Raw genomic sequence first — 24,392 nt, forward strand, 5'->3', positions numbered from 1 at the left:
AAGTGCCCCTTGAGAAAGCTCTTTGCTGTCATCCTATGAGTGAGTCTAATCATAGAAACGTTAAATGCTGGAGACACAAGTGGAGACGTATTTTGGGGGCAAGATAGGCCCTTTAAATTATGTCATGTAAATGACTCTCTCCTGTCAACACACACTTGTGACCTGCTCTTACACTTGGAGGAGGTCATCTCTAAGTCCCCAAGACATCAGAGATCAGTCAGCATTACCAGTAAGATCTGTTCTTGCTCCAAAAGCCAAGCAGAAACCTTTCTCACTCAGATTGTCAAAAAGAACAGTCTGAATTAGTGAAAGGTGAACAGTGAAATGTGTTCCTATTTTCAAAAGTATACAATTTATAGACCTAGAATTTTTTAGAAGTCTAATAGAGGTCCTAGGGAGCTTGTTTTAATGAACAGATAAGAATGATTTGTAATTCAGGCATTAATTGCTTATATGTAAATAGCTGCTTCTGAAATGCTTAAGGGTCTGTCTGAAACCAGTTTCCCTTTAAACCTTGGCCTGCTATTTAATTTGCATTGGCAATTTTACTCCCAAACCCCTTATTTTGTAGATAATGCAAAGGTAAATTTCAGCAAAGTAATCTATACATGAGGGCCAAATTTCTGTGGTTTTTACCAGTCACTGGTTTTGAATTTTAGAGTATCTGGTGTTTTGTTACGACTAATGCTCAGTTTTAAGGCACATCTAAAATATGCAATTTCGCTGTCCTTGCTTCATGATGCTAATTTTAGCCAAGGATGCGGTGATAAAAATCTACATAAATAAATACATAAATAAATAAAATCTACAAGGCTTCCTGGAACTACCACTTTCCTGAAACAATAGTTTCCAGAAATGATCCTAATTAGTGAGTGTTCCTTTGGCTTCAGCGGACAGTTTTATAGATGGTTTGCATTTGCAGGAACTTGTTCACAACACGCACCCACTTTCATAAACACACACATGTATGTGTGCGTATGCTTTTTGTTAGTTTGTTGGCTTCAGTTTGTGCCATCCACAGTGTAAATTATCCTGAAACTAAATATTAACTATGGATTCAGCAGGGGCCTGCTGACACTCTAAGCACTTATCATGGTAGAAAAAAATGCAGCGCTCTCTTTAAGAGATCTGGTTACTGATAAATCTGTATTCCTTTTTATAACAAGTCTATGCACTGAAAAATAGGGATCCAAGATTGCAGAAGTACACACAATGGAAATCCCAATAGCAATGAAGGGGATATTTTGCAGGTGGCCCCTTTTAGTCTTGGGAAAGAGTCTACTTCCCATGTAGCTCTTCCAAACAGCTGGAGAAATTCAATCTGAATGTCAATCAGATTCCAGTGAGTGGAGGCCAGCTCTAACATCTGGCTCACCTGTCTTACTACAGCAAATCCTCACACTCTGCTCCTTCTTGCACATGTTCATTCTTCAGGAAATATTTTATTTATTCCACAATCTGCAAAGCAATATAACCTCTGGAGCATAATTGGGAGTTGGACCTCTTCTTCAGGTCTGTGTTAGGTCAGTGAACAACTGGACAGCAGATAGCATGCTTTTTGCACTGAGAGAATGATTAACAATGCTCACCTCTCTTTTTTCAGAGTTAGGGCTTTTATTGCCTCTTCTATGAGCAAAGATTAAGCCGTGAACTCAGTGATTTTCTTTTACAAGGTGAGAGAATGACAGCATCCTATCAAATAATGTTGGCATCGTACCCAACACAAGAAAAATGAAACTCCCAGGAAAGTGCTCGCTGGCTGAGTTGTATTCATGGGGCTCAGGACAAGCAAAAGCCTCCCAAAAGGTCCACCCAAGTATGAGTCCCATTGTGGGCCCTCTTCTGACCTAAGGTGAGAGGCTGTCAGGGTATCTCTGGTGATGGATGGGCTCCAGGTATGGGGGATGCTCTGAAGATGTAGATTTCTGTTTGTTTTGGAGGAGTACCCAAAAAATGTTGGCGGATCATATAAGGATTTTTCTTTTGTTTTGGAACTTGCTTGAATTGAACCAAGCTCTGCTGGATCTCTCCTCAGAACAGGCTCTCTCTCATGGCTTCTAGTATATCCTGTTCCTGGACAGGCTGCAGCAATCAGAACAAAACTTCTCCTGGTGTTTTATCATGCTCTGACTCAATTCCAGGACAAACCTAAGATCAAGTGGAGGCAAGGGAAAACTGCAAAGAGAAAGTGTTGAGGAAAAGGTTGGCTGGGCATCCCCACTCAGCTAAAAGAGTGTGAATTTTTGTTATTGCTTATTTTGGGGCAGGTCAGTGGAGGGGGAAGAATGCTATATTAAAAGCTGAAGACCTGAGTTACAGCTTATTCTGTTGCTGCCTGGGGTCAAATTTGCTAAGATATTTTGCCTCTTCTGTAAAGTAGACTGGAATTTCTCTGAAAGTCCTTCCAGCTTTCACAGAGCATAGTCTAAAGGCTGGTGCATTTTATTCTGAAAATGCTTAAACACATGGAAAGCCTATTTTTCTGACCTGGTTCTTGACCTTAAGTCAGAGCACTTATCACACATGGAAGCTCTATGACTAGGCATTTTCACTTTACCACCAATAGTAATATTTCAAGCAAGTAACTATGGGAAATAGTTACAAACACATTCTCTCCACTTGCCAGTTTTGCTGATCCTGAAAGATACATAGCTTTTGTCCTTTCAATAATGAACAAATCTGGTATCATTTCTCCCTTCAAATCTTCTCCTACATAACATAAAGTGAGGAAACAGTATGGATATCCCATCCCAAACTTGTCCAGGGCCTCCCTGTTCAGCTTAGGTTGTGCCCTAGACAACTCCAGAAGACTCTACTCACAAGACAATGAAATGTCTTCTGGCATTATGCAGAACGATGGCCTTGATTCTCACAACTTCCTGTTCCAATCTCAGTGTATGAACCACCTTTCCTGAAAGAAGTCGTACACTTCCTTGCCTCCCATATCTTTGTCTACAAGCTTCCCTCTGTCTTAAATACCTCCACTGTTGCATCAAAATTATTGCTTTTACTCTATTTCCTCAAACAGAATAAAATCCCCAAAGGCAGAGACATTGCACCATGCCTCACAACACTGGTAAATAAATAACAAGAGAGAAAGATTAAATTTTAAGTGACATACAATTAAAATTGCCTTGTGGGAATCTACACAAATGACTTCTAACCTGTCTTGCTGCTGACTTAACATCCCCAACTCAGTCAGAGTTTGTCTCCCTTTGTTGTCTCTGTCATCAAGGCACAGAACTTACAGAAAATTTCAAAGGTTCAATAGCAAGTTTCCATATTTCTTTCTATTTCATCTTTCTTCTATGATTCTACATATTCCCATTTTATTTTAAATGCATTACAAAAAAGCATAAGAGTCCCACAGGACACTAAAATTCAGGAAAGTGGGACAAGACATAACATATAAAAGTGTGAGCAAAGATAAAAAACATAAACAGAAACTTACTGACCGAAGATCCACTGCAGGGATGCAGTAGAGGTAGTGGTTGGAGGCTGAGACACAAGAACCTGAACTGCACCAGGAGTTTAAATTGAAGCTCCAGCATTTACTTAACTTCTCTGTGCCTTGGAGTTCACACCTGTATAATGGGAATAATAAGATTGTTCTAAGATTAAACACATTAATATACAGTTGTTTCTTATTCTCTGCAATATTTATGTATTGTAAAGTAGCTAAGAACTCTTAATTTGCAAATGCTGAATCATGGCTCCGAGGGTTTCCTAGGCACCTTTGGTGTGCTTTCATTAATCAGCCAATACACAACCTTGTTTTATGTGTGTTCCTATTTCATATATTTTGTTGACTCATTTAAGAACTCATGCCATTAACACTGTAACTCGTGCCTGAACAGAGCTTATGTGATATATGCATTTTCTCAGTAAGGCACATCACAGCCTTCTTGTGTTTAGAGACACTGGACAGCATGGTTGCAGTAGGCTTGGGGCCATTTTAAACAGCAATATCACCAACAAAAAGCACAAAAATGTAAAAATACTTGGCACTAAATACATAGCAGGAAGGGCACATGTTTGCTCTATGAGATCTGAGCCAAGGGGCCAGACTACAGCTTTGCTCAGCTTCAGCTGGAAACATGCATGTTGGGCAACTAAAAGTCTTCATCCATGTCCACCAAGAACCATGAAAGAAGCGCTGCAAGTATTGATTTGAGGGTTGCAAATAGCCAGTAAATAATGAGGCTCAATCTCTGTATTTTTAAAGCTTAGAACAAACTCTGACCTATGTACCTATGTACACATTGCTATTGTTATACAGGTCATATTATACAAGGTAGGCCTGTGTTTGATTGCTGTGATGGTTAATTTTATGTGTCAACATGGCTAGGTTATAGTGCCCAGGAGTTCAAGCAAATGCTAGCCTAAATGTTGCTGTGCAGATATTTCGTAGATGTGGTTAATATCTACAATTAGTTGGCTTTAAGTACAGGAGATTACACTTGATAGTGTGGGTGAGCCTTGTCTAATCAGTCGAAGGCCCTAAGAGCAAATACTGAGGTTTCTTGGAAAAATTCTTCCCTGAGACTGCAGCATCAACTCCTGTATGAGTGTCCAGCCCATTAGCTTGCCTTGTGATTTCGGACTTGCCAGTCCCCACAGTCACATGGGCCAATTTCTTTAAAAAAATCTCAGTGCATAGATAGATAGATGATAGACAGATAGATGAAACTCCTATTCATTTTGTTTCCCTGGAGAACCCTAACTGGCACATTCACTTTTAATTATTTTTCTCTCTTGCAGTGATGTGGTCAAGAGGGAGGGACACCTAACTGGAAATCAGGAGGTCTGGATCTCTGTTTATCAGGGTTTTCATCAGCCACATGGCTGGACTGGGGGGCCGTTCTCTGTGGGCCTTTGTGGTTCCAAGATTCCCCAGCAGGAGACAAGAGTGAGAGCAAAGGCCTGACTCTATCCCCACCCTGTCCTCCAACAATCCTCATAGAATCATGGAGTGTGAGAATTGGATAGAACCTGAGAGGTTATATCATCCAAATTCTTTGTTTCTTCATTTCTTCTAGTGCAAATATAAAACCCCAGGCTTACAGTCCCTTTCTTCCTCCTAATCTGGTCATCAACTCTTGTAAGACTTACTCCATCTGCTGCCAGATTCTCTGAACCCTTGGGAAGCCCTGCCAAATGCAGCCTCGACAACAAAACAAATTAGGAGAAATTAGTGGTGGGGTGGGAGGGAGCGAGGAAGATAGAAGTCTTTTAAAGCCCTAAAGTGCTAGCAGGAAATTGATCAAAGCCAAAATGAGTCTCAGCCATCTCTCCTAAGGAGTTGCTAATATTATAGTAGGAGCCCTGTCAGGACAATTTGTCACACTTGTCCCTGTGTGGGCTGAATCCCCTTCAGAGTCATCTTCCCAACCTACTGCCACAGGCGACTTGTCTGCAACAAAGTTGGAAGACATAATGGAAAGGGAAATGGGGGGTGGGGCTTGCTAATGGCCACTGACAAGTCATCTGGGCCCATCCCTGAGATCATGCAGCCTCAACCATATCTGCCTTCATCAGGCTCGAAGAGCCTGTTACTTCAATTACATGGTGTTTCTGTCATGACTGCAATGCCCACTGACACAAAGATACTGTCCAGAAAAAAATACCACCTCCTGAAAAATAACACGGTGTCAATACTAGTTACCAGGCCAATAAAAAACTGTGATAAGCAAGACTCCTTGTTGCGACAGGCTCCACAGTGATCCCTTAGTGGGGGCAAAGTTCTTGCGAGCAGAATGACTGCCTGTGACCCCAGAGGGACCTGTGTCCAAGCATCAGCTGTGGGGTGCGTGGCTCACACAGTGAGTCCATCCATCAGATGGGGACCCTGGCACTTGCTTAAGTGGCTCTCGGCAGACCATCAATTGGACAATACTGTTGTCACATTGAGCTTCACAAAGGTCCCATTCTTTTTTGCTGCTTTTAACATAGAAACACCAACAAAACATCCATTGTGGGTAGATCAAAGAACAAAAAGATGTAACAGAATCCAAGGTGCAGCGGGTATTAGGGGCAGAAATAATGCCCATGTCATAGGCCAGGTTATATAAGATCTCTTGTGGATGAAGCCACTCCATGTACAGAAAAGAAGGCATGACTTCCCCTCATTTTTCCACATTTTTAATATGCTAAGCTATAAAGAAATTGTACTGATTTTCAAAGAAGACTTCTAAATTGTCTATATGTCTATATATCTATTTATACACACCCTGCTCAAACCAAAATATATTTGAAGACACATCACTTCTATAACAATGTAACTACATGACCTCCTGTGGAAGCTACCTGGCTAATACAAGTTGAAGACTAGTCATACTTTTCCTAGGATGCTGCAGCCGGAGGGTGGCTTCAGTGCCATCCAGCCAGGCCAGCGCCATCATTTATCAGATAATTTATTTGCCTAGATGGTTGAACTGACTTTTCAAAACCCATATGGCTAGTGCGTGGGAGAACCAGGCTTCAAACCTACATATCCTCAAAACCCAGTGTTCCTCCTACTACCACTGTGTTAACTTAATAAGAGTTAAGAAGGAATGAAGGTCCAGGGGAAGCTCTCTGTGGATAGGGAAGAGTAACTCAGCTTCAAATCCTCAAGTCATGCCATCTGGTTGGGCAGGCAGCTATGGAAAGTCAGGCCAAATGCCAGGAGGGAAAGCAAAAGGAGCCCTAGTTGGAGCAAAAAAAGAAAATGGAAGAATCCAGGAGGTAAGACCAGCTTAAATGTTTGAGAAGTTAGGTGACCAGGGGTAGTACATGAAACCCTTAGAAGAAGTTACACAGGACATGAAAATATTCATTCCAATTTAAATTTGACACTGGGAAAAGCCGAGTCCGAAACCATGTTGCATACCCTTAAATTGCAAGGGTCCCCTGAGGAATCTGCTAGATTGCTCACCTCTTAGTCAAGGAGGCCCTTAAACTCCAGACATGAAAATGTGCATGTTGCTGATGGCTAGTGGCCTAGGACTAAAGTGAAAGAAAATGGCATAGTGAGGTCCCCACACCTCTACCCAAAGGTGGGTGGTGACAGGGTAGTGAAGAAAGGAGTGAACAACTCTGGTAAAGTGATAATCTTCTGGGAAGAGTGGCAAGTCAGTATCCTTCTACAGAAATAGCAAGGAAGGGTGAACATTCCCACTTGCCCTTTTACTCTGCTCTCTACCTTTTCCTCGACTATATATATGCCCAGGCCTTGCTTCATCTGGGTTCTTTAGAAGAGAATACATAGCAAGTTCATTTGGCAGGTGTATTTTTGGGAAAAAATCAGGAGAGAAATACCTCTCTGGCCAGATGTCGGAAGTCAACTTTACTCATTTTTCTTCTATTGAACATTTTCCCCCTTGTTCTTCTTCCCCAGTCAGCCAAAGTAAACAGAATCTGGATGTCAAAGATCTACATGAGGCAGTGTTTAAAGAGACCTATTTATCATACACCATAAAAGCGACTGGGAAGTGGAGGAGTAAAGGGGCTTGAATGCGTGACCTCTGCAGCTGTGGGTCTGTGTGTCTTGCAACTTTCTGCAACAAAAAAATAGCTTCACCTGCCACCTTTACTGATCTACGAACCACACAAATTCTCAATGCAGAGCACAGAGAGAGTTCCAAACAGATGAATAAGAAGATGCATGTAAAGCATGGAGCACAGGGCCTGGCATGTAGCAAGCACTCAATAAATGTTCACTGTGGAGGTAGTCATTCTTGTCATAATTTCTATGGTTTCCTTCCTCTTCCCCTTTGCCCCTCTTCCTCATCATTATCATCATCTTCAACCAGCAATCTGGCTGCTAGGTCACATTTTGTGTTACAGTTTTGTTATCAAGAATGAATGAATATTAAATCCAATTACATTTTTTCAAATAACTCTAGGGCCTTTGATGAGTAAATAGAAAGAGTCTGGGGAGTAGATCAGGATTTCGAAGATCCAGAATTCTCTCTATTGTCTATCTATATCATCTCTATTACCTACTTTCTATCTATCTTATCTATCTTTATTCATCATCACTCTGTCTCTGTCTCTATCCCTACCTCTACCTTTATCTTTATCACTATCTTTCTAACAACTTATTTTCTGGGAAGTGTTTTGAATATTTTTGACCAAGAAATGATTATGCAAAATCACCCATTTTTGAATCACAAATTTTCACTCTCGTATATATAACTGAGAATATATTATTGGGAAATCATTTATTGCTTTAGGGACCAGTTTTGACAAATAAAAGTAGAATGGCCTTGTATTTGCTATCTTTTTGTATGATTATGACATTTTTAACATTATGCAAGTAATACATAACTGCACTTTCCAGTGCTTTTTGCACTCCCTTTCTCTCTTGCTGGAGTATATCTCCCTGATTTTTTTCAGAGGCCTATGAGTGGTTAAACTTTCTGCATTTTTTCCCTTAAAATGTGTTTCTTTTATTCCACCTCTTCAATGGTAGTTGGCTTAGGTGCAGAATTCTAGCTTTTATAAGTTAGGAATTGCATTTGGCTGCATGAATAACAATTTGATCAATGAGGCTGGTAGGGGGGCTTGAAAAAACAGAGGGTTTTCTTAGTGTAGAAAGAAGCTGGAAATTGGAAGTCTTGGGCAATTGCAGTTGCTCAGAGAAATCATCAAAAACATCGTTTACCTTTCTAGTCTGCAACCCTTACCATCCGATTTTACTTCTCAATGTTACAAATGGTTCAGGTATCTCTATCCATTAAGTGTACATTCCAGGTAGGAATATAGGGTAGGATACGGACAAAGACAACATGAATAAGTCAACTATGTCTGTCTCTTTTTATTAGGAAAATGATAGATTTCTGTAGATGACCACCCAAATAACCTTTTGCTTATATTTCTGCGTCACATGGTCAATTCTGGTTGCAAAGGAGTTTGGGGAAGTAAATATTTTTAAGTGGGTACATTGCTGGTTTAAGTAATATTGGAGTTTTGTTAGTTATGCAAGAAGTTAGAATAAATAGATATTATTAGGGAACTAGCAGTGTTTGCCACACAGATTCATTTCCTTTCTGTACAAGAAATTGCTCCCTATTTTTCTTTTATGTGATATTTTGTAGTTGGAAAATCTGATTTTGGTCTTTCTCCTTAAGACCTCTTCTAATTGTTCTACTGATTCTGCTGTCTTTGCATAAATTCTTCCATCTGTTGACCGTATTGCTTCTCTTTCATAATGTTGGTCATCATCAAATATTGGGGGTTCTCACTTGAGCGCCTATGTCTGTAGCTGAGATTTCTGGCTAGTCTATTGGTTGCTTTGGTTGTGCTGCTGCTCAACTTGAGCTCCCGGGGTAACCTGTGGAGCAGCACAGTGTGCTGGAGCACAGAGAGGTCCTCAGCACTTTATCTTCCCTGTGGTGCAACCCTGTACTTTCTAGGAGCTGTACTCTCTGGCTGAGGCTCTGACAACTCTCTCCTCCCTAAGTTCTTGCAGTCACTTCTCTGTTGCAAGTCAGATACACCTACTAATACTGCTATGGAGTGGGGAGAGCAAAGTGCAGATGTAAACCCAGCTGGCCCTTCTCCTGGGGTCTCACAACTAATCTCCTGGTGGTTCTTGGTCCCATGCTACTTCCAGCTTCTATAACTCCAGGCAGGGAGCTTGTCTAGCGCTCTCCTTGCTGTATGTTGTCTCTGTCTCCTTCACTTGCCTGGTCTCCAGCCTCTTTCCCTGGCCAGTGTCCTCTCTTCAGGTTTTCATTTGTAGTCTTTTAGGATTTCTCATATTTCTGATTCCCTGTCAATTTTCTCTCTTCTTTCCAAGTAAGATAATGCATGTGCATTTATGTCTGTGGATTTGATGTGAGAGGAGGAAGTCTGCAGTTTATGATTTTCCACTAGTTTGAAAGCTGAAGTTTTTTAATGTATTATGAAACACATTTAAGTCTATTACTTCCTGAGATTATCTCTGTTATCCTAAACAATAGTTTGCACACTTATTATGAAGCCCAACTCACAGGCGAGGAAACAGTGGGATTAATCATGATCATCCCCCACACTAAGAAATACTTTTCTGCTGGCAAAGCACTTTTGTTTCCATAATTTCATTGCTGTATCTCTTTCTTATTATATTTTCACTCCTAAAGTCTACTTATTGCACCATTAGGGAAATATGAAAGGCAAAGAACCAATTCTTTTCTTTTTTTCTGAGTGTTAGTCTAGGAACCTAATCAGCACCCTAAACCACATGGTATACTAGACTGAGTGTTTCCCACCCTTCCCTAGGGCATGGTGCTCTGTTTCCACATAGGTATGTCTGCCTTGAACTCTCCTGTACCTGCTAAACCTTCTAAATTTATCTCTCCTGTGCTTCAGTCCCTCACTAGCCAAGCTAGAGAAAGACCAGTGAAGTAAATTCCCTTTGAGTTTGGCAGGTGGAACCAGAGCTATAATAGCATAAAATTCATGTCTCAAATATTCATGGAGGGAGAGTCAGAAGTGCATCTAATCCTGTCCTTTAGAAAGTTAAAAGAAAGAAATACAAGGAAATAATAAATGTTGTTCATTGCAAGGGATAAAAGTGGTGTTAGAATATTACAGTCAGAGCTGAAGAGCAAGAAGCTAGCAAAGTCGGAAGTTAGTGAAGAGCAACAAAGAGAAGGGGAAGGACAGGGAGACAAAAGGAGAAGAGGAAGAACAGGAGGAGAGGAGGAGGAGGAGGAAGAGAGTTGGGGGGAGGAGGAGGGCAGGAAAACCTCCACCACCATCATCACCACCACTGACTAAAGGCCCTATATAACTTGCTCAAACTGGAGACAGGAGGCCTGGTAATCTGGTCCAGGGGTGGGTAGTGTTGGTGTAAAGATATGGGGTTAGGGTAATTGCCCTTCACCTTTTAACTCAGACCCTTTCTCTCTGTTAGACAAAACAAGCTCCCCTGATGAAATTAAGAGATTAATATATTGTCCTCTTCTAGGTAATATATTTAGAATAATTTTGGGTCCTATAAACATCTTAATTTACTAGTGGAATTTGGGGCACTGTATAAGAATGCTACAGCAGGTCATTTGAAAGAAGATAGGTTAATAACCCATATTCTTTGGAAATTTGGAATTCTCTTACTGTCCAGGTGAACCTTGCCAAGAACTATAGGAATTACTTTCAACTACTCTAGGTCTCCCACAGAGGAGTAACGATGAGATGTGTGTATGCCCATACTGAATTAATGAAGATATGCCTACTTGGCTATCAACACTTGTTTCAATATAGAATGTTGAATACTGAATATAATGTAGAATATTCAATATCAGATGTAATAATCACTAGCAGAAAGAGAAATATTAGCCCTGAAGGAGCTTTGATACTCCTATGAAGTAAATATTCATAGGCAGACTGTATTTTGCCAGCTTTACTCTTGGAGCTGTTTCAGCTTAATTTTTTTATGAATATAGATTTTTTAGTTAAAGTATCATTAATATACAACCTTATGTTGGTTTCAAATGTACATCACAGTGATTTCAGTCCCTGTGATCAACTTATATTGTGATTACAAATTGTTGTGCCCTTTTATGCCCCTCCCATGCCCTACACCTGTTCCAACCCCTCCCCCTTGGTAACCCCTAGTCATTTCTCAGTGTCTGCGAGTTAACTACTGTTTTATTCCTTCTGATATGCTTTGTTTTTATATTCCACCAAAGTTAAATGGTATGGTATTTGTCTTTCTCTGCCTGGCTAATTTCACTGACCATAATACTCTCTAGTTCCATCTGTGTTGTTGCAAATGGCAGGATTTCTTTTCTTTTTAGGGCTGAATAATATTCCATTGTGTATATGTAGCATCTCCCCTTTATTCATTCACCTACTGATGGGCATGTAGGCTGCTTCCATATCTTGGTTATTGCAAATAGTGCAGCAATAAACATAGGATGCATATATCTTTTGGAATCATGGATTTTGTTTTCTTCAGGTATATTCTAGGAGTGGAATTATTGGGTTATATGGTATTTCTATTTTTATTTTTTTGAGGACTCTCCATACTGCTTTCCACAGTGGTTGCACCAATTTGCAGTCCCACCAACAGTGTAGGAGGGTTCCCCTTTCACCGCTTCCTTGCCAGCATTTGTTATTTCTTGTCTTTTGGATAGTGGCTATTCTAAGTGGTGGGAAGTGATATCTCATTGTGGTTTTAATTTGCATTTCCCTGATTATTAGTGATGTGGAGCATCTTTTCATGGGCCTATTGGCTATTTGTATTTCTTCTTTGGAGAAGTGTCTGTTCAGGCCCTCTGCCCATTTTTTGATCAGGTTATTGGTTTTCTGGGTGTTGAGGCATATGAGTTCTTTATATATTTTGAATGTTAACCCCTTATCAGATAAGTCAATTGTGACTATATTCTCCCATACTGTAGGCTGCCTGTTTGTTCTGCTGATGGGGTCCTTTGCTATACAGAAGCCTTTTAGTTTGATGCAGTCCCATTTGTTTATTTTTTATTCTGTTTCCCTTGCCCAAGGAGATGTGTCCATGAAAAAGTTTCTCATGCTTATATTCAAGAGATTTTTGCTTATGTTTTCTTCAAAGAGTTTTATAGTTTCATGACTTACATTCAGGTATTTGATGCATTTTGAGTTTGCTTTTGTGTATGGGGTTAGACAATAATCTAGATTCTTTCTCTTGCATATAGCTGTCCAGTTTTCCAAACACCAGTTGTTGAAAAGGGTGTCTTTTCTCATTGTATATTCATGGCTCCTTTATCAGATACTTATTGACCATATATGTGTGGGTTTATATATGGGCTCTCTATTCTGCTGCATTGATCTATGGGTCTGTTCTTGTGCCAGTACCAAATTGTTTTGATTCCTATAACTTTGTAATAGAGCTTGAAGTCAGGGAATGTAATCCCCCCAGCTTTGTTTTTCTTTCTCAGAATGGCCTTGGCTATTCAGGGTCTTTTGTGGTTCCATATGAATTTTAGAACTATTTGTTCTTATGCGTTGAAGAATGCTGTTGGTATTTTGATAGGGATTGCATTGAGTCTGTATATTGCTTTGGGCAGGATGGCCATTTTTACAATATTAGTTCTTTCTATCCATGAGCATGGGAGAGATTTTCATTTATTGGTATCTTCTTTAATTTCTCTCATGACTGTCTTGCAGTTTTCTGATTATAGATCTTTCAGCTCCTTGGTTAGGTTTCTTCCTAGGTATTTTTCTCTTTTTGATGCAATTGTAAATGGAGCTGTTTTCCTGATTTCTCTTTCTGCTAATTTGTTATTAAAATATAGGAATGCAATAGATTTCTGTGTATTAATTTTTATCCTGAAACTTTGCTGAATTCAGTTTTTAGTTCTACTAGTTTTTTGGTGGATTCTTTAGGATTTTCTATGTACAATATCATGTCATCTGCAAATAGTGACAGTGTAACTTCTTCCTTACCAATTTTGATGCTTTTTATCTCTTTGTATCAGCTTAGTTTTTTTTATTACATATTTATTTTTTTGTTAAGGTATCATTGATATACTCTCTCATGATGGTTTCACATAAAAAACAATTTCAGTTACTACATTCACCCATATCACCAAGTCCCGCTCATACCCCACTGCAGTTACTGCCCGTCAGTGTAGTGAGATGCCACAGAGTCACTACTTCTCTTCTCTGTGCTATACTGTCTTCCCAATGACCCCACACACACCATGTGTACTAATCATAATACCCCTCACTCCCCTTCCCCCTTCCTTCGCACCCATCCTCCCCCACCTACCCCCATCCTTGCCCTTTGGTAACCACTAGACCCATCTTGGAGTCTGTAATTTTCCTTGTATCAGCTTAATTTTTTTTAATTTTTTTATTTTGATATTATTAATGTACAATTACTTGAACAACATTATGGTTACTAGACTCCCCCCATCATCAAGTCTCCCCCACATATCCCATTAGAGTCACTGTCCATCAGTATAGTAAGATGCTATAGAATCATTACTTGTCTTCTCTGTATATACTGCCTTTCCCATGTCCGCCCCCCTACATTATGTGTGCTAATCATAATGCCCCATTCTCCCCCTTATCCCTCCCTTCCCACTCATCCTCCAGAGTCCCTTTCCCCTTGGTAACGATTATTCCATTCTTGGGTTCTGTGAGTCTGCTGCTGGTTTGTTCCTTCAGTTTTTCTTTGTTCTTATACTCCACAGATAAGCAAAATCATTTCATACTTGTCTTTCTCTGCCTGGCTTATTTCACTGAGCATAATACCCTCTAGCTCCATCCATGCTGTTGCAAAGGTAGGATCTGTTTTCTTCTTATGGCTGAATAATATTCCATTGTGTAAATGTACCACATCTTCTTTATCCATTCATCTACTGATGGACACTTAGGTTGATTTCATTTCTTGGCTATAGAGATGCATATGTCTTTTTCAAACTGGGCTGCTGCATTCTTACGGTGAATTTGTAACAGTGGAATTCCTGGGTAAAATGGTATTTCTATTTTTAGTTTTTTGAGGAATCTCCATACTGCTTTCCACAATGGTGGAACTAGTTTACATTCCCACCAACAGTGTAGGAGGGTTCCCATTTCTGCACATACTCACCAATATTTGTTGTTGTTTGTCTATTGGATGGTGGCCATCCTAACTAGTGTGAGGGGATATCTCATTGTGGTTTTAATTTGCATTTCTCTGATTAGCCATGTGGAGCATCTTTTCATGTGCCTGTTGGCCATCTGAATTTCTTCTTTGGAGAACTGTCTGTTCAGCTCCTCTGCCCATTTTTTAATTGGCTTATTTGCTTTTTGTTTGTTGAGGTGCATGAGCTCTTTGTATAATTTGGTTGTCAACCCATTATCAGATATGTCATTTATGAATATATTCTCCCATACTATAGGATGCCTTTTTGTTCTACTGATGGTATCCTTTGCTGTACAGAAGCTTTTTAGTTTGATATAGTCCCACTTGTTCATTTTTGCTTTTGTTTCCCTTGCCCTGGAAGATATGTTCATGAAGAAGTTGCTCATGTTTAAGTCTAAGAGATTTTTGCCTCTATTTTTTTCTAAGAATTTCATGGTTTCATGACTTACATTCAAGTCTTTGATCCATTTTGAGTTTACTTTTGTGTATGAGGTTAGACAGCAATCCAGTTTCATTCTCTTACATGCAGCTGTCCAGTTTTGCCAACACCAGCTGTTGAAGATGCTGTCATTTTCCCATTGTATGTCCATGGCTCCTTTATCATATATTAATTGACCACATATGCTTGAGTTTATATCTGGACTCTCTATTCTGTTCCACTGGTATATGGGTCTGTTCTTGTGCCAGTACAAAATTGTCTTGATTACTGTGGCTTTGTAGTAGAGCTTGAAGTTAGGGAGCGTAATTCCACCTGCTTTATTCTTCCTTCTCAGGATTGCTTTGGCTTTTTGAGGTCTTTTGTCATTCCATATGAATTTTAGAACTATTTGCTCTAGTTCAATGAAGAATGCTGTAGGTATTTTGAGGGATTGCACTGAATCTGTATATTCCTTTAGGCAGGATGGCCATTTTGATGATATTAATTCTTCCTAGCCAAGAGTATGGGATGAATTACCATTTATTAATGTCCTCTTTAATTTCTCTTAAGAGTGTCCCATAGTTTTCAGGGTATAGGTCTTTCATTTCTTTGGTTAGGTTTATTCCTAAGTATTTTATTCTTTTTGATGTAATTGTGAATGGACTTGTTTTCCTGATTTCTCTTTCTGCTAGTTCATCATTAGTGTATAGGAATGCAACAGATTTCTGTGTATTAATTTTGTATCCCACAACTTTGCTGAATTCAGATATTAGATTTAGTAGTTTTAGAGTGGATTCTTTAGGTTTTTTGTGTACAATATCATGTCATCTGCAAACAGGGACAGCTTAACTTCTTCCTTGCCTATCTGGATGCCATTTATTTCTTTGTGTTGTCTGATTGCCGTGGCTAGGACCTCCAGTACTATGTTGAATAAAAGTGGGGAGAGTGGGCATCCCTGTCTTGTTCTAGATCTTAAAGGAATAGTTTTCAGCTTCTCGCTGTTAAGTATAATGTTGGCTGTGGGCTTACCAAATATGGCCTTTATTATGTTGAGGTACTTGCCCTCTATACCAATTTTGTTGAGAGTTTTTATCATTAATAGATGTTGAATTTTGTGGAATGCTTTTTCAGCACCTATGGAGATGATCATGTGGATTTTGTCCTTCTTTTTGTTGATGTGGTGGATGATGTTGATGGATTTTTGAATGTTGTACCATCATTGCACCCCAGCTATGAATCCCACTTGATCATGATGGATGATCTTTTTGATGTATTTTTGAATTTGGTTTGCTAATATTTTGTTGAGTACTTTTGCATCTATGTTCATCAGGAATATTGGTCTGTTATTTTCTTTTTTTGTGGTGGCTTTGCTGGTTTTGGTACTAGAGTGATGTTGGCCTCATAGAATGAGTTTGGGAGTATTCCCTCCTCTTCTACTTTTTGGAAAACTTTAAGGAGGATGGGTATTAAGTCTTCACTAAATGTCTGATAAAATTCAGTAGTGAATCTATCTGGTCCAGAAGTTTTGTTCTTAGGTAGTTTTTGATTACCAGTTCAATTTCTTTGCTGGTAATTGGTCTATTCAGATTTTCTGTTTCTTTCTGGGTCAGCCTTGGAAGGTTGTATTTTTCTAGAAAGTTGTCCATTTCTTCTAGGTTACTCAGTTTGTCACCATAGAATTTTTCATAGTATTCTCTCATAATTCTTTGTATTTCTGTGGTGTCTGTAGTGATTTTTCATTTCTCATTTCTGTGTGTAGACTCTCTTTTGTCTTGGTTAGTCTGGCTAGTGGTTTAGCTATTTTGTTTATTTTCTTGAAGAACCAGCTTCTGCTTTCATTAATTCTGTCTATTGTTTTATTCTTCTCAATTTTATTTATTTCTGCTTTAATCTTTATTATATCTCTCCTACTGACTTTGGGCCTCATTTGTTCTTCCTTTTCTAGTTTCATTAATAGTGAGTTTAGACTGTTCATTTGGGATTATTCTTCTTGCCTGAGGTAGGCCTGTATTGCAATATAGTTTCCTCTTAGCATGGCCTTTGCTGCATCCCATAGATTTTGTGATGTTGAATTATTGTTGCATTTGTCTCCATATATTGCTTGAACTCTGTTTTTATTTGGTCATTGATCCATTGATTATTTAGGAACATATTAAGCCTCCAAGTGTTTGCGGGCTTTTTCATTTTCTTTGTGTAATTTATTTCTAGTTTCATACCTTTGTGATCTGAGAAGCTGGTTGATACAATTTCAATCTTTTTGAATTTACTGATACTCTTTTTGTGGCCTAGTATATGATCTATTCTTGAAAATGTTCCGTGTGCACTTGAGAAGAATGTGTACCCTGTTGCTTTTGTATGGAGTGTTCTGTAGATGTCTGTTAAGTCCATCTGTTCTAATGCATTGTTCAGTGCCTCTGTCTCCTTACCTATTTTCTGTCTAGTTGATCTGTCCTTTGGAGTGAGTGTTGTGTTGAAGTCTCCTAAAATGAATACATTGCATTCTATTTCCCCCTTTAATTCTGTTAGTATTTGTTTCACATGTGTAGTGGATCCTGTGTTGGGTGCATAGATATTTATAACAGTCATATCCTCTTGTTGGACTGACCCCTTATCATTATGTAATGTCCTTCTTTCTCTCTTGTTACTTTCTTTGTTTTGAAGTCTATTTTGTCTGATACAAGTACTGCTACTCCTGCTTTTTTCTCCCTGTTAGTTCCATGGAATATCTTTTTCCATCCCTTTTACTTTCAGTCTGTGTATGTCTTTGGGTTTAAAGTGAGTCTCTCATAGGCAGCGTATAAATAATGGGTCTTGTTTTTTAATCCATTCAGTGACTCCATGTCTTTTGATTGGTGCATTCAGACCATTTACATTTAGAGTGATTATTGATAGGTATGTACTTATTGCCATTGCAGGCTTTAGATCGTGGTTACCAAAGGTTAAAGCGTAATTCCCTTACTATCTAACAGTCTAATTTAACTTACTTTGTGTGCTATTACAAACACAACCTAAAGGTTCTCTTTTTCTTTTTCTTTTTCCTCCTTTTTCTTCCTCCTCCATTCTTTGTATGTTATGAATCATATTCTGTAGTCTTTGTCTATCCCTTGGGTGACATCTATTTAGTCTTAGGAACACTTCCATCTATAGGAGTCCCTCCAAAATGCACTGTAGAGGTGGTTTGTGGGAGGTAAATTCTCTCAACTTTTTATTATCTGAAAATTGTTTAATCCTCCCTCAAATTTAAATGATAACCTTTCTGGGCAGAATATTCTTGGTTCAAGGCCCTTCAGTTTTATTGTATTAAATATATCATTCCACTCCCTTCTGGCCTGTAAGGCTTCTGTTGAGAAGTATGGTAGCCTGATGGGTTATCCTTTGTATGTTATCTTTTTTCTCTCTCTGTCTGCTTTTAAAAGTCTATCCTTATCCTTGATCTTTCCCATTTTAATTATTATATGTCTTGGTGTTGTCTTCCTTGGGTCCCTTGTGTTGGGAGATCTGTTCACCTCCATGGTCTGAGAGACTATCTCCTTCCCCAGATTGTGAAAGTTTTCAGCAATTACCTCCTCAATGACACTTTCTATCCCCTTTTCTCTCTCTTTTTCTTATGGTACTCCTATAATACAAATATTGTACCATTTGGATTCATCACACAATTCTCTCAATATTCTTTATTCTTAGAGATTATTTTTTCTCTTTGTGCCTCAGCTTCTTTGTATTCCTTTTCTCTAATTTCTATTCCATTTACCATCTCTTCTACTACATCTAATCTGCTTTTAAATCCCTCCATTGTATGTTTCATTTCAGATATGGAATTTCTTAATGGTTGAATCTCTGACTTAAATTCATTCCTGAGTTCTTGAATATTTTTCTGTACCTCCATGAGCATGTTTATGATTTTTATTTTGAACTCTCAGGCAGATTGGTGAGTTCAGTTTCATTTGACCCTTTTTCTGGGGTTTGTGAGATTTTGGTCTGAACCATGTTCTTTTGATGTTTCATATTTCTCTGTGGTGCCCACTAGTGCCCAGAAGCTCCAGTCTCTAGAGTTGCTCAGCCCCTAGAGTGAGGTTGGGGATCATAAGGAAGTTGAGCTGATGCCTATGGGGAGGAAAGATCTGTTTCCTGATTCCCGTCTGCTGGGCCTGTCTCCAGTATTAGAGCTAGTGGGCTGAGCACACAGGTGAAAGCCTCTGTGCTTTGCGTCTTTAGCTGTTGTAGGCGGGGCCTCCCTCTGGCTGGCCTGACGCCAGCACAGTGACTGCAGGTTTTTGAACAGGTTTTGGCAGGCTAGGGGAAAGCCTCAGCAGGCTGCGTGTCACAGTGGGGGGCCTCAGAGCTGAGTAGGCAGCCAGGGGGATGGGGCACCTGAAGCTCCTCAAAGTTCCCGACCAGCTGGGCATAGCGCACCCAGACAACCTTGTCCAACTCTCCCCTCACCCGTGTAGCAAGCTCCGTGCAAACCCTGCTCCTTCAGCAGCCCTCTCACTGCTAGAAAGCCTCTCAGACCACCTACCTTTCCCTTGTCCCAGAGCAGCTGGGTGTGGATCCCCTCCTCCACAAATGGCCATAATCTGTCTCTCAAGCACTCCACCTGTCTGAGCTCCCCAACTTCCAGAGCACCACACAGTGTAGGTTTCTGCTCCCAAAGCAGACATCCAGGATTGGGTGTTCAGCAGTCCCAGGCTTCCACCCCCTCCCCTGCTCCATTTCTCTTCCTCCCTCTGGTGAGCTGGGCTGGCCGAAGGGCCTGTGTCCTGCCTGATAAAGGCTTTCATACGTTACCCTGTTTCGTGAAGTCTGCTCTGTTCATGAGGTCTGTGTGCAGTCTGGTTCAACCTTCTTCTTCTTGTTTTAGGGTTAGTTGTATCAATTAACTACATTTTCATACTATCTGTGGTTTTGGGAAGAATCTCAGCTTCACCTCTCACACTGCCATCTTGAATATCCTCAGCTTAATTTTTATAGACAAAAGCCTAATGAACCTGAGGGGGAAGATTGACATAACACATTAGCAGGATATGTCCCTAGCACATCTGCTGCTAATGATGTCTACTTATAACTCTTGCTATCTTCCCTCACACACATGACTTACTTTCTACCAGACTCAGCAAGAAAGATTACCTCTTAAGAACTTGGTTTTGGAATTCCTAGGATCTTGATATTCCTGTAGTATACTGAGCTGTAGAGTGAGCAAATGGAAATGAAGGTGACAAACTTCTAAGTAGAAAACTCTATTCCCTGGATTCCTGAATCTCCCAGCTGTGATCCAGAGGGGTGCCCATTTTGAGTATTTCTTCAGTAAACTTATTATTTCCCAGTCTCTTCCTTGTGCTCTAGCACCACCAGCTTTGTTATGAAGTGACTTCATTTTTCCTGTGTGTTCCAGAGAAAAGGTTGAAATGACCAAAGGGATAGACCAAAGGCCCCATGAAAAATGTTTAAAGGGATTGAGGTTGCTCCAAGCTTACTTAAATTTCATCTCCTTCATAAAAATTTATCTGATTACCCAACTGAGGATGCTTTTCCAGTTCTCTGAAATTCTAAAACCCTTAGAATGTATTGCATATTCTGATTTTTAGCTTATATTCCTAGGCATCTTTTTCTGGTTGCTCTTGGTTTAGAACCTCATCTTCCTACCCAGAGGTTCATCTTTGCATGTTTATGGATGATGGTTCCCAGGTCCCAGGGCTGCCGAGCACCCAGAATGCTGGACACAGGGACTCAGTTAATATTGGTTCACTTGATCTCAGAGAATGTTCTTATTATTGTCTTCAAGACAACAAGTTTTAGTTAAAGAAAAGAGAGCCATTTTAATGTACACAGAGTACTAAACAAAAGGAGTTTGATATAAATCCAAGCAGAAGAGATTTCTTCAGTTCGGTCCAGAATATATGTAGAAGACTTTCACAGCTGCTTGGTGAAAATAGAAATGCTTTGTTCTGCAGGGAGTTGGTGATTAATGGGATATTAACAGAAAGTTTCTTGGGTGTATGTGAGGCTACTCCCCTACTGTTTGACATAAACCTACCTAAATTACAGGGTGGAAGTATAAGTGGCCAATAAAATGCTTAGAAAATAAATCCAGCAGAAGGAAATCTTTTTTTTATAAAGCAGTATTGAGATTGCTTTACAATAAAATGGACATGAATAAAAGGTTACTATTCAAAGTTTCAATAAGTTCAATATATTTGGACAAAGGTACACATGCATATACCCAAAACCACAACATATAGAACATTTTCAAATACCTGAAAGGTCCCTGTTGTTCTTTCTTAGTTAATCACAACTCGCCCCCAAGCTCCAGCTGCAGGCAACAACTGATGTGCTTTCTGTCACTGTAGGTCAGTCTGCTTTTTCTAGAGTTTCATGAGTTGAATCATAAAGTACATGCATTTTTGTGTGAGGCTTCTTTCACTCATTGCAATGGTTCTGAGATTCATCTATATGTTGTTCTTTCTTAGTTAATCACAACTTGCCCCCAAGCTCCAGCTGCAGGCAACAACTGATGTGCTTTCTGTCACTGTAGGTCAGTCTGCTTTTTCTAGAGTTTCATGAGTTGAATCATAAAGTACATGTATTTTTGTGTGAGACTTCTTTCACTCATTGCAATGGTTCTGAGATTCATCTATATCTTTGTATGTGCTAGTATTTTGTATATTTTTATTCATGAGTAGTATATCTTTGTATGAGTGTACCACATTTTGTTTATCTGTTAACAATTAATGAGCATTTGAGTGGTTTAGTTTTCATATAGTGGGAATAAAGCTGCCATGAACATTCATGCTCAAATCTGGTTTATTTCTCTTGGATAACTACCTAGGGATACAATTGCTGGGTGTTTGGTGAGTATATTTGTAACTTTGTGGAAAACTGTCAAACTGGTTTTCAAAGTGGTTAGACCATTTTAGATCACTATATGAGCATTCCATTTGTTCTACATCCTTGCCAACATTTGGTATTATGTCCTCTTAATTGAGCCATTCTAGTAGGTATGTAGTTCTGTCTCATGATGTTTTAATTTTTCTTTATTCATGAATAATACTGTTAAGCATCTTTCATATGTGTGTTGGCCTTTCATTTATCCTATTTTTGAAGTGTCTGTTCATGTCTGTGCCCATTGTTAAGCTTGATCATTTGTCTTATTATTATTATTACATTGTACCAATACTTTATATATGCTATCTATAAGTTCTCCAAGAGGTGTAGCTATTGCAGATATTCTCTCCCAGCCGCTTCCTTGTCTTTTCATTTTCTTAGTAGTGTCTTCTGAAGAATAAATATTAGAATTTTAATTAAATCTAGTAGTTTATTTATATTTTATTTTGTGGATAGTGACTTTCGTATTCTATGAAATTATTCCTTTTCCAAAGTCACAAAGATATTCGTCAGTGTGTCCTTTTAGTTCAGTGGACAGAAAACTTTCTCTGTAAAGATATCTTTTGGGTTTTAAGGAACAAATAATCTCTGTTGCAACTACTCAGCTCTGCCATTGCAATACCAAAGCATCCATTCACTATATATAAGCAAATGGGACTGGTCAGATTTTGCCAGTGGGCTATAATCTGCCAACCTGTATCAGAAGCTTTATAGATTTAACTTTTATATTTAAGTCTCTTCCAGAAAATATTGAAGTATGATGTGAGTCAAGGATTGAGATCCATTTATTGTTTACATTTTTGGCATATACATATATCTATACAGCCCATTAACATTTGTTGAAAATACTATCTCTTCCTTTAAAAGGAATATTCACCATGATCAAGTTGGATTTATCCCTTCAATGCAAGAATGCGTCAACATATGCAACTCAATAAATGTGATACATTGCATTGACAGAATGAAGAATAAAAACCATATTATTTTCTCAATAGATGCAGAGAAAGCATTAGACAGAATCCTTTCATGATAAAAACTCTCAACAAATAAGCACAGAAGGAATCTACATCAACATCACAAAGGCCATATATGACAGGACCAAAGCTAGCATCATGAAAACTTTTCCTCTAAGGTCTGGAATAAGATGAGAGTGTCCACTTTCACCACTTCTATTCAACATAGTACTGGAAGTCCTAGCCACAGCAATTAGGCAAGAAAAAAGAAATAAAAGACATCCAAATCAGAAACAAAGTGAAATTGTCTCTGTTTGCAGATTACATAATCTTATCCATGGAAAACCCTAACAACTCCATGAAAAAAGTGTTAGAACTAATAAACAGTGAAGTTTCATGATACAAAATCAATATACAAAAATCAGTTGCATTTATATACACCAACAATGAACTATTTGTAAGAGAAATAATGAAGACAATACAACTTACAACAGCATCAAAATCAATGAAATATTTAGGAAAAATTTAGTCAAGAAGGTGAAAGACCTGTGCATTGGAAACTATAAAACATTAGGAGGTGTCTCAAGATGGTGGGGTGGGAAGGCAAGGCAGAAACCTCATCCCACATACACACCAAGGAATCAACTACAGCAAATAAAACTAAATCTGAAAATGAACTGAAGACTACAGTTATAGACCACCTACAACTGGGAAAGAAGAAAAGACCACACAGAAAAGGATAAAGTGGAAGAGACACCATTGAACAAAACCCAAGCCCTTCCCCAATCCCAGCCCTCAGGTGAGAGGAAGAGAAACGGAGTAGGAAGGGGATAGGCACCCAGGAACTTTGCACACCTGGCCGAGGAAATCTACCCTTGGAACATAAGTCCACATTGCATTGGGTTCTGGTGATTAATAGGACAGGACACCAGGGACAGTTGGAATACTCTGGGAGGCTGAGACACCAGCTGCCTGTGGAGGACAGGCTTCTCCACTGGTTCTATTGAGATCCAGCATAGAGGCAGCAGTTTGAAAGACCTGCCAACAGGAGCCAGAGGGGTGAGGGTTGGATGGAACTATCTCTGCAGAAGAAAGGGAAGGTGGATGATACCTCCCCAGCCCTCTCTCAGCCCAAGAAGTTGGGCACTCTTAGGAGCTCCAGATGCTCCATCCCACTTCCTGGTGTCTCAGCCACAAGGTATATACCTGTCCAACACCAATGCCCACCAGAGTCAGATTTTTCTGCCTGTTGGGCAGAGGGAGACTTCCCAACTTTCACAGCCTTGTTTCAGCCCAACTTGGGAGGCATCTGCAGGAGCCAGCTCTGAGAGCTCCTGCCTTCCCTACAGATGGCCAAGCCCAGTGCTGTGCACCTTGATGCTGCTACAGGGTACCCACTTGACTTGCTGTAGCAGATGTGCATGTCCACTGTTTGATTAGCTGTCTTTGCTGCCCCTGGTGTGGCCTCCCACCATGCTACCTGCTGCCTCCCTGCCTCTGCATGCCCTACCACTGTTCAGCTCACTGCTACTGCCACGTGCCTGCATGTCCACAACTGGGAGAC

This window comes from Manis pentadactyla, chromosome 3, assembly GCF_030020395.1.
Source record: "Manis pentadactyla isolate mManPen7 chromosome 3, mManPen7.hap1, whole genome shotgun sequence".
Classification (NCBI taxonomy): Eukaryota; Metazoa; Chordata; class Mammalia; order Pholidota; family Manidae; genus Manis; species Manis pentadactyla.